We start from the raw sequence: 11,212 nt of genomic DNA, 5'->3' as shown, positions 1-11,212 counted from the left end.
TGTGAGGGGAAGGATATGGTGCTGTTCTAAACTCTCTGCCCACGGAACACTTTGAGAAGCTAATTTACCAGCTTTATCTCTGTGAAGAAGCAGCTTGTCTCTACTCGGCACCTATTTGATGGTTGGGCTGAGATTAGAATCTCCTGTGCGAGCGAGCATAAGTCTGCATCCGGCTGTCCTCTTGACAAAGTACTCAAATTACCATGCGGCAAACAAAATGAATTATCAACTTGTTTCCTTTCAATTGAAAGTCAGCTAAGGCCTTTAGTGCTTCAGGATCTTCTACGTCCACCGGCAGCCGGTTTAATTTTCACCCAGAAGTGAATACATAAGGCAAAGCAACATTCTTGCACTGCACTGAAATGATAGTCTAGGTTATGTGTTCAAATCCTAAAGTGGGGCTTGAATCCACAACCCCTGACTTAAGAGTTGAGTATGTGACCGACTTGGCCAAAGGTGCCAGGTTTTGTTAGATTTTGGATGAAAAAAGGTGACGCTTTAAATGCCAATTAGTGCAAGAAGGTCTGCCACAGAACCAGAAGGCTGTTTACATAATTATCCTTTACAATTGAAACTGAAAATACTTTCCACTGAAGCTAAATTTGAAGTGTGCATTGGGTAATATGGCCCAAAACGACTCTAAAGGGAAGTGAAGTGAGACTACTTGTACCAGGGGAGTATTGCATGCTTTTCCCCAGAACACAATGCAAAGTGGTTAAATTTGCAGGTGATAACCAAACTAGGAAGCAGTGGAATCAGAGGTGCCTCAAATGACAGACTAAATGGACAAAATTATCAGATTAACCTAATTAGCACAAGTACTTTTACATTGTTACGACACCCTGGGCACGTGCGCAGTCAATTCCAGCAGTACAGGCCCCGGAGTCCCAACTTAAATGAATTAACCAACAATTCGTATACAGATTCTGAAATCTTTGGCCCTCACCTGCTCCAATGACTTACAAGCACCCGATTGGTAAGTAACACACAAAAACAACTTTATTTACAACAAGAGCTAAACATGTAATGACGATAATACAACTACAGTCTGCTGATCTAATTATTCCCCCCCCCCCCCCTTCACCGTCCCACCCTCTACCCTCAGACACTGTAGGGAAGGGAAGGATTAAAATAATGGGATGAAATGAGGATGAGAGATGAATATCTTTGCTGCTGAGGTAGTTGTCGGCTATCTTTTTGGGATGGGGAGTGTTGAAACCACCAGCTGGTTTGGATCTTCTAGCTGGAACATTCAGGTCAGATACTCAGGCTGTGGGATCCACTCGAGAGAAACACTAACTTCTGTTGACCTGAGCCTTACCAGGGAAGATGCACTTCAGGTTGTTCCGTTTCTTATCTGTTGCCAGCTTCAGACTGACCAACAGCTTATCTCAGTTAAAGAGCTTCCGCTTCCAAGAGACCATAGAGTGATCTTGTATTCTTAAAAGAGAGAGGACTCTGGAAAGTTCCCCCCTGCCCCCGGCCCGATCTGTCTGCTCACTGGTTGGATAGAGAGAAAACTCTGGCTGCTCTGTTTACCTGGAGTGAGCCCCAGCCAAGATATCAGAGAGTGAGTTGCACAGAGCAAACTGAAAACCACACAGATAGAGCAGTGTTCTTCAAACGTTTTTTCCGGGGACCCATTTTTACCAACCGGCCAACCTTCGGGACCCAACCCAACCGACCTTCGCGACCCACGCCAGACGACCTGCGCGACCCACCATTTTCTCTTACCTTGTTTGCTGCTGCTAAAAATAGAGGAAATTGTTTTGGGTCCCTTTGGCCCTCGTACATGTTCCTTCAATGGAACCTGTTGGATGAAGGTGAAGCCTTCCTGTGTCGGAAAGTATCTGTCCAAAGTTCAAAAAAAAAATTCTGTAAGGTTTTATCAAATAAACCCCCGCCCCGAACTTGTAAAAAAATTAAAATGAGTAAAAAAACATGGAAAAAATGAATAAAACACCCCCCCGAACTTGTAAAAAAAAATAAAATGAGTAAAATAAATGGAAACAATGAGTAAAACACCCCCGAACTTGTAAAAAAAAAATGAATAAACCTCCCCCGAACTTGTAAACAAATAAAATGAATAAAATAAATGAAAAAAAAATGAATAAAAACCACTACAGAACTTGTAAAACAAAAAGCTGCAACGATTTTTAAAAATAGTGGCCGCACTGCGCATGCGTGCCCGATTATCGACGCACATGCACAATGCGGCCTATTTTTTTTACATGTTTGGGGAATGCGCATGCGTGCCGATCATCGTATGCGCAATGCAGCCAATTTTTTTTTAACATGTTTGCGGCCGCTTGCAGCCGGCGTTATGAAAAGTCGGCTGCTGAGCGGGGATTTGCGCGATAGGGAGCGCCGCGGACAACGATCCGCGACCCACCCGCAGGCGCCCCCGACTTTGAAGAACACTGAGATAGAGTCACACAGCAAGGAGCCTTCGGGAACAATTGCATTGTGCATCAAGTCCCAGGATTTCAATGGAGCTGATTGGTTGCTGGCCAAGTCTATCAAAATGTGAGATCACTAGACCATGCCAAAACACATTGTAACGGGGGATGTGGTGTTCTTGGACCACCCTAAATAGCACTTATGCTGGGGTTTGTTCTTATTTACAAATGAAGACTGGGATACTGTTGAAGCCAGCAGAACAGAAAATAAAGGAACTACACAAGGAAGGCAAGGTTTAACCATGAGGATCCTTATGTTGCGTTATGTAATTTGGAATAACAGAAGCTGCCACTTGATGTAGTTTTGAGTAAAAGATGCTCCAGACTTTGAAGTGAGTTCAATGTGTTTTATTGAACTATTAGCACAGTTCTCAATGAGTTCGACACTGCTAATCTAAATGTAGTACCTCAGTCTAAATGAATCAGCCTTGCTCTTAGCCACGTGGTGTGATGCTGAGGATACACCCTGTCTCACTCTGTAGATGTTGGTCTGTGGAAAGAGGCGGGGTGTGAGTGCCTCATCCCTTTTATAGTGAGATACCACCCCTGAGTGTCCTGACTGCTCATTGGTCGTGTCCTATTCTATGTGTTCATTAGCTGCATGTTTACATATCATGACATCTCCCTTTTTTTATGTTTTGTTGGCATATGTGAATGTATTTACATGTCTAAAGTGACTGACGGAGGACAACAGAACAGAGCAAACAAAACAAATGTTCACAAGTCCAGTCTCTGAGGCTTGCGTCTGAACCTGGTTGATCACTGGAGAGGTGGCAGATCGCTGGAGACCTGGAGAGGGGACGACGGCGCCTTGACAGGCGGGATGGAAGTCTGACTGCTGGCCTCGTGGCGTGAGGTATCAGGAGGTTACAATTCAACATATGGAAATGGAGGAGAAAGTGGTTTTGGGCAGGCAACTTTGCTTAGCGCCCCTCGATTCCTTCACACGATGGAGCCATCAGCCATACATACAACATAAGAGCGGGGCACATCCTGTCGAACAACGGCAGCCGGGCCAGACCACCCACCATCCGGTATCCTGATCCTGACAGTGTCTGCCGGGGATAGCATGGCCAGATCGGTGGCATGGCCATCATAGCCCTGCTTCTGGTCTCTGAGCTGCTGCACCTTCTGCAGCACCGGGAGGTGATACAAGTTGGGCAGGTGTATGACTGGAAGCGTCGTCCGCAGGTCCCTGTTCATCAGGGTTTGAGCCGCCGACATGCCAGTGGACAATGGAGTCACCCTGTACGCGAGCAGTACAAGGTGTATGTCGGAAGCAGAGTCTGCAGCTTTGCAGATGAGCTGTTTCACAATGTGCACCCCTTTCTCGACTTTTCCATTGGACATGCTGGAAATTAGAAGACCTGGCAAACGTAGATCATTCTCGACTGTTAAAGCACGGGCCATTGTTGCTCATGACGGTCATTCGGATGCCATGCCTTGAGAATGTCTCCTTACAGACTTTGATGATGGTCCGAGAGGTGAGTTCCGGGAGCTTCAGCACCTCAGGGTAATTCAAGAAATAGTTGATGATCAATAAGTAGTCGCGACCATTCGCATGAAAGAGGTCGATGCCAAACTTGGACCACGGAGAGGTCACTATGTCATGCTGTTGGAGTGTCTCCTTGCTCTACGCTGGCTGGAACTGCTGACAGATAGCACAGTTCAGGCCCATGTTCGTGATGTCCTGGCTGATGCCGGGCCAGTAGACAACCTGCTGGGCCCTGTGTCTGCACTTCTCGATATGCAGGTGTCTCTCATGAATCTGGCACAGCACCAAGCTCTGGAGACTGAGCGGAATGACAATCCTGGAGGATACCATCAATCACCATCAGGTCGTCCTTCACATTGTAAAATTGTGGGAACTGCCCCTTCTGCCAGCCATTGGTGAGGTTGTGGATGACATGCTGCAAGAGGGGGTCCTTGGCTGTCTCATCACGGATCATCTGTCGCCGGGAGAGTGCTAGCACACAGCTGTACATGCGATTCGATGTGATGGATGATCTCCAGTGGCTCACTGGGCGAGGTGATGGAGCGGGACAATGCATCAGCGAAGATGAGCTCCTTACCAGATGTGTACACCAAGTTGAAGTCATACCTAAGTTTAAGCAGAGTTCTCTGCAACCGAGGCGTCATATAGTTCAGGTTCTTGTGGATGATGTGAACCAGAGGCCTATGATCCGTCTCAACAGTGAATGTTGGCAGGCCTGTTGCTCGTTCTGGGTGAGTGTGCTTTACACTCAATTTGGCTCTGTTTCGTTCCTTAGCTCTAGAGTCGCCAGGTATCGTTAAGATACCGCCACAAGTTTCAAGTTAAAGTTCAGACCATTACACCAGTTAGTAAGTTCAAACAAGACACGTTTATTATAATAGAGTTATCTACTAATCATGCACATAAAACTACAAGACTAGGCTAATCCTACCACTAACAGGCCAATACTTATCTGGAATAAGGGAACTGCCGGATCAGGGAACAACGGCCTCTAGCTTTGTCCTGGATCCGCAGGCTTCTAGTCGGTGTGGACTAAAGGGATCAGGAGTGTCTACTCTCGTAGCGTGCATTATGTGACACTTACTTGGTGGCAGCTGCTGACCAAGCCTCCTCTTTTCAAGGTCTCCTGCTGCAACGGTGGTCAAGGAGAGCGCTGGCTAAGAGGGGCTGGCTGAGAGAGAGAGCTGGGGTCGGGGTCTCTGTCTTATACCTCTCCTAGGGTCTCACGCCCACCTGGGCGTACCCTCTATACACTCAAAATCTATTGGGGTCTCTTCCCAATCGATTGATTTGAATTTCCCCAATAACGGGGCAGTCCCTCGATCACTGGGCGGTTCTTGGGGCTTATTGTTTTGGACTTCTCTTGGCGCCGAGAAGTCTGGCCTTCCATTCACTGTAGCGATTTGAGTTAACTTGTTTCCATTGTACCTGGGAATCACCCGGTATCGCCTCATTAGTATGCTAACTTGTTTTCTTTCACAGTGCTGTCTGGTTTCTGCAGCAGTCAGAATACACAAGCGCTTTTGCAAGCTGCTTGCTTTTGCAACATGTCCATTTTCCCTGCATTCTTTGTAATCTTCCATTTTGTGTTGGGCAGTGGCCACCCCAGGTGGCTACAGGCCGTAGACATAATCATGAAATTTGAGGATGCCGGTGAGAAGACCCAAGCACTCCTCCTCAATCTGTGCATATCTGGTTTCAGTGGGCGTCATCGCCCTTGATGCGTAGGCTACTGGTGCCCAGGATGATGTGTCATCTCGTTGAAGCAACACCGCACCAATGCCATCCTGACTCAGATCTGTGAATATCTTTGTCTCCCGATCCGGGTCGAAGAATGCCAGGACTGGTGCAGTGGTGAGCTTGGCTTTCAGCTCCAGCCACTCTGTCTGGTGTGCCGCCTTCCACTCAAAGGCAGTTGACATTTTCACCAGGTTGCGTAGGGCCGTGGTGTGTGTAGCCATGTTTGGAATGACAATGCCCAGAAAATTGACCATACCCAAGCATCACCTTTTTGTCCTCCAGGACCTTCAGCGCCTCGATGGCCTTGCTTTTGTCTGTGTCCGGGCGCACACCACGCTGTGAGATCTGGTCGCCTAGGAACCTGAGCGTCGATGTGCCAAAACAACGTTTGGACCTGTTTAACTTTAGGCTGTTGGCATGTACACAGCGGAATACCTTCTGGAGACGGGACACATGTTCTTCAGGGGTCGTGGACCATATGATGATGTTGTCCACGTACAATCCCTTCAATGCCTTCCATCATCTTCTCCATGATGCGATGGAATATCTCCGATGCCGAGATGATGCCAAATGGCATGCGATTTTAGCAGTATCTGCCAAAAGGCGTGTTGAAGGTGCAGAGCCTTCTGCTGGACTCTTCCAGCTGGATTTGCCAAAATCCCTGTGATGCATCCTATTTGGTGAAGAAGCGCGCGTGTGCCATCTCACTCGTGAGTTCCTCCCACTTCGGGATGGGGTAGTGTTCCCGCATGATATTCTTATTGAGATCTTTGGGATCAATGCAAATGCGCAGGTCCCCCGAAGGCTTCTTTACGCACACCATCGAGCTGACCCAATCAGTCGGTTCGGTGATCTTGGATATGATGCCTTTTTGCTGAAGATCCTTGAGCTGTGCCTTCAGGCGCTCTCTCAGTGGAGCAGGGACTTGTCGTGGTGCGTGGACCACTGGCTTGGTATCAGGTCGTAGCAGAATCTTGTATCGATACGGCAGCGTGCCCATCCCGTTGAACACGTGGATACTGGGCAAGGATGTCATCATGCCGGCCTGAAGATCCACATGGGAGGATGTCGTGGTATAAACCCTATGTATGAGGTTCAGCTGCTTGCAGGCATGTGCACCTAGTAGGGATGCCCTGTCCGGCTTAACAATTTCAAAGCGTAAACGTGCTTGTGTGTGTCAGTTGGATACGTGCAGATGGCAGGATCCCAGTGCCGTGATGGCATTCCCGTGGTAATCCAGGAGCTTGCAGGCAGCTGGAAGGACCGTGGGGGGCTTCTTAATGCGTCTGAGGTCTGACTGTGAGAGGAGGTTGGCAGAGTCACCTGCGTCCAGCTTGAACTGGATGGGGCAATGGTTGATCTTCATTACTGCTCGCCATTCGTCCTCGGAATCCACAGCTAGGATCGATTGCACTTGGAATGTGTCTGTTGTGGCATATTCACACTTTGTAATAATGCCCACACGGTAGGCATTGTCCAGGCATTCATCATCTGGGTCCGTTGCACTGCCGGGATCAGAATCCTGTCGGTGTTGTTGCACATTCCGGATGCGCCGTCGTCGGAATTGGGAGCGCTGGCTCCTGACTGGTGATGCAGATCTGCACAGGGCTGCATAGTGGCCTGGTTTCCCACAGTTTAAACAGCGTCTGTGTCTTGCAGGGCAATGTTTATTTAAATGGGCAGTGCCACAGTTCGAACACGTCAGGACGTCCTGACGCTTTGTGCGTCGTTGCACATGCGCAGTGCGGTTCTCAGACGTCTGCACCTGCGCAGTGCGGCTTTCGGCCACTTTGTTATCCCGTTCGCATCTCGCATGCGTCGGGCCCCCGGGAAGAGCACGCAAAATGGCCGCTTTCGTCAATGTTGAGGCGCTGCATCCGGGAGATGGCCTACACACTCTCCGCCTCATGGGAGGCTAGTTTATCATTTTCTGCCGTTTTGTACTGTGCATGCACTGTGCATGTTTCAATCGCGACTGGCAGGGTCATATGCTTGATCTTCAGTAACTGCTCTCTCAGAGGATCAGAGTGAACTCCAAAAACAATTTGGTCTCTGATCTTGGATATCACCGAAGTTGCAGGATTGTGCTAGCAGTCTGTGGTTAGTTAAATACGAGTTGAAGGATTCGTCTTTACCTTTCAATCGCTGCTTCAATATGTAGCACTTGAAGATTTTGTTGGTGTCCACCTCACAGTGGCTGTCAAACTTGTCCAGGATGGTCTGAAACTTTGTCTTGTCCTGGTCTTCGGCGAAGTGAAAGGAGTTGAATATTTCCAAGGCCATTGAGGTCTGATGCTTCGACATAAAGCTGAAATTTCTGCTTGAATGTCCGCCAGATGGCACTGAGATTGCTGGAGGTCCTGAGCTGGTGAGGAGCCGGAAACTTTTCCATTGTGCCGGTATACGTTTGCTGGTCGTCACGGATCTTGCTGAGTTGAACTAACTAGATTGAACAGACTCCTGGTATCATGTTGTGTTACGTAATTTGGAATAACACAACAAGCTGCCACTTGATGCAGTTTTGAGTAAAAGATGCTCCAGACTTTGAAGTGAGTTCCATGTGTTTTATTGCACTATTAGCACAGTTCTCAATGAGTTCGACTCTGCTAATCTAAATGTAGTAACTCAGTCTACCTCAATCAGCCTTGCTCTAAGCCACATGCTGGGGTGTGATGCTGAGGATACACCCTGTCTCACTCTGTAGATGTTGGTGTTTGGAAAGAGGCGGGGTGTGAGTGCCTCATCCCTTTTAAAGTGAGATTCCACCCTTGAGTGTCCTGACTGCTCATTGGTCGTGTCCTATTCTATGTGTTCATTAGCTGCATGTTTGCAGATCATGACAATATATATTCCATGAATACTGTTGAAATAGATACGGCAGGCACTAAGGGGGACCAATAAGATTTGACACAAAACATGTACAACCAGTGCAAAGAAGCAATCGCCATACCCAAAATAGTGGAATACATTTCAGAGAAAGCTGCTATGTAACGATTGATGCTGGTCACCAGGACACAAGGAGGACACAGAAGCACTGGATGGGAATCATAGTAGAGCTCCAAGGCTTATCCCTGATGTCAAATCCGAGTTATAAGAAAAGACTGGAGAAACAGCATTTTCAGTATGCAAAGGATCAGAGAGGTGATCCTCTAGAGGTATACATGACAAAGGAATAAAAACAAAATCTGAAATAATATAGAGAAGTAAAGTGTAAGCATGAATTGAAGGAATGTAGTTTCAAACGAGTAAAAAGCACGTTTAGGATTCTGTCAGTAAATTCTTCACACAATGTGATCAAGAAGTAAAATAGACATCAATACAGACTTTGTTAGTCTGGAGATCTTACCTACGAATGTGAGCCACTTAAAAGACAAGAGTAGCTGAGTTGGTTTCCTGTTGCCTTCCTTGTGGTTTTCAGAGTGCCTTATCCTCGGTGGGTGCAACCAATGCTGAAGAGCCCATTTGCTGTTTATAATGAGGGGTGGCACACATCCATCTAATGTAAGAACTCCTGCTGGATGTTAACGAAATAATCTGATTATGCTCTGAATTCTAATGCTATCTAGAGTATGGCCCAAACTCGATCTTCTGTCTCAGGTAGGAATATTTTGACCGAACCAGTGGTAAGCCTTGATTTGGATGTCAACACAGGTTTTGGCGACCATGGGAGGAATTCACCGGTCGCCGATGCCGAAATCGGGGGCGGTGCCGCTTTTGCGATGCTCTGCCCCTCAAAAATGGCATAGGATTGCCTCAGGACGTCACCTGAGGCCCGACCCCAATGGGCCGAGTTCCCAGCGGTGTAGCACACTTATGGTATTATTTTTTCATGGACGCCGCGTGGCGGCTGCGGACTGTGTCCAGCACCGCCACAGTCAGGGGCGGGGGGTGGGGGGAGCTGTGCCTCTGGCTGGGGGGGGGGGCTTCGGCGAGGGCTGGGGGATAATCCAGGGCTGGCAAGGGAGGTTACTGGGGGACATTATTTGGAAGGCCAGGTTCGCGTGCGGCCGGCGCCATGTTGCACGGCCTAGCTGCCGCCGTGCGCGGACATGGACTCGGACATTCTCCGGCCCTATCCACAGGTAAAGCCAGGGGCTGCGCAGCTGCTAGCCCCCCCACCAGATGGAAGATCGGTGCAGCTGTTGCGCCGTTTCTTCTGGCGTAAAACGCCACTGTTGCCACGCCGGCATCAGCACTTAGTCTGCAAATTGGAGATCCAGCTTCCTATTCCAGTCACCAGTGCTGTTTGAAATAGGGCTGAAAGCTGTCAACTTCTAACTTTGATGCAGAAATGCTGCCACTAAGTCTAAGGCCCGCAATTCATGTGGAGTAGTGAAAGCAAAAACGCTGGAATTATTTAAGAAAGAACTATGCTGTAATGGGTATGGATGAATTCAGATGTGTGAATGGTTGCTTTCATCTGTGACCATCTTGGTGAAAGATTACTTTCTATTCTTTCTATTTTCACAACCTTCTTCCTGGGCAGTCCCTCTGGGTCGAGGATGACTTGCTTCCATTCCAGGAAAGGTCCAATCCTGGTTCCGCAGATTCTGCCACAGGTTTGGCAGGCGGTGCTGGATGAGGTGGGTGGGTGGGACGCTCTGGATTACGAGCTCTACTTCCACTGTTTATTCCTGGCTTCTGTGTGCTCCACCCTGTGACCCACCAAGGTGATTGGCACCTTTGCGGATGCTTCCCCAGTTTGTGCGTTCTAATGCAAGTGATTCCCACGTGTCAATGTGGATGTTGCATTTATTTAGGAAGGAGTTCAGAGTGTCCTTGTCATGTTTCCTCTGCCCTCCTCGTGATCGTTTGCCATTGCGGAGCTCGGAGTAGAGCACTTGTGTCGGGAGACATGTGTTGGACATGCAGGCAATGTGGCCGACCCATTGCAGCTGGTCGAGTGCCTCAATATTGGGGATATTGGCCTGGGAGAGTACACTTGCGTTAGTACACCTCTCCTGCCTGTCGATTTGCAGGGTTTTGTGGAGGAACATTTTTCTAAATGTATTTTATTCCAAATGTATACGAAAAGTTACAGCATATAAGCAATTCCAATTCCGGAAACAAACTTCCGACACAAATTTTCCCCGTTTTCGCAACCCCCCCCCCCCCCTCAACTATCCTGGCTAGCACGACAAACACTCCCACCCAGAATCGCTCCGACTTTTCGCAGCCCCAGAACATGTGCGCGTGATTCGCTGGTCCCCGCCCACACTTCTCACACTCGTCTGCCACCCCCTGAAAGAACCCACTCTCTTGCCCGCCTCATATGTACCCTGTGTATCAGGCTCATCCTTACGCACGAGGAGGTCACATTTATCCTTCGTAGCATCTCACTCCAGACTCCCCTCCCAGTTCCACTTCCCACTTCTCCTTAATTTTCACCACCCACTCACCTCCCTGTTCTCCCAGCCACCTGTATATGACTCCAGTCCTGCCCTCACCACATCCAGAAGCAACAGTCACTCCAGTAGGGTGGAGCTCGGCAACCTGAGGAACTTTTTCCAAACCTTCC

Source organism: Scyliorhinus canicula, chromosome 7, assembly GCF_902713615.1.
Source record: "Scyliorhinus canicula chromosome 7, sScyCan1.1, whole genome shotgun sequence".
Taxonomy (NCBI): Eukaryota; Metazoa; Chordata; class Chondrichthyes; order Carcharhiniformes; family Scyliorhinidae; genus Scyliorhinus; species Scyliorhinus canicula.
The sequence above is the reverse complement of the archived record's forward strand: the minus strand, read 5'-3'. Positions refer to the sequence as shown.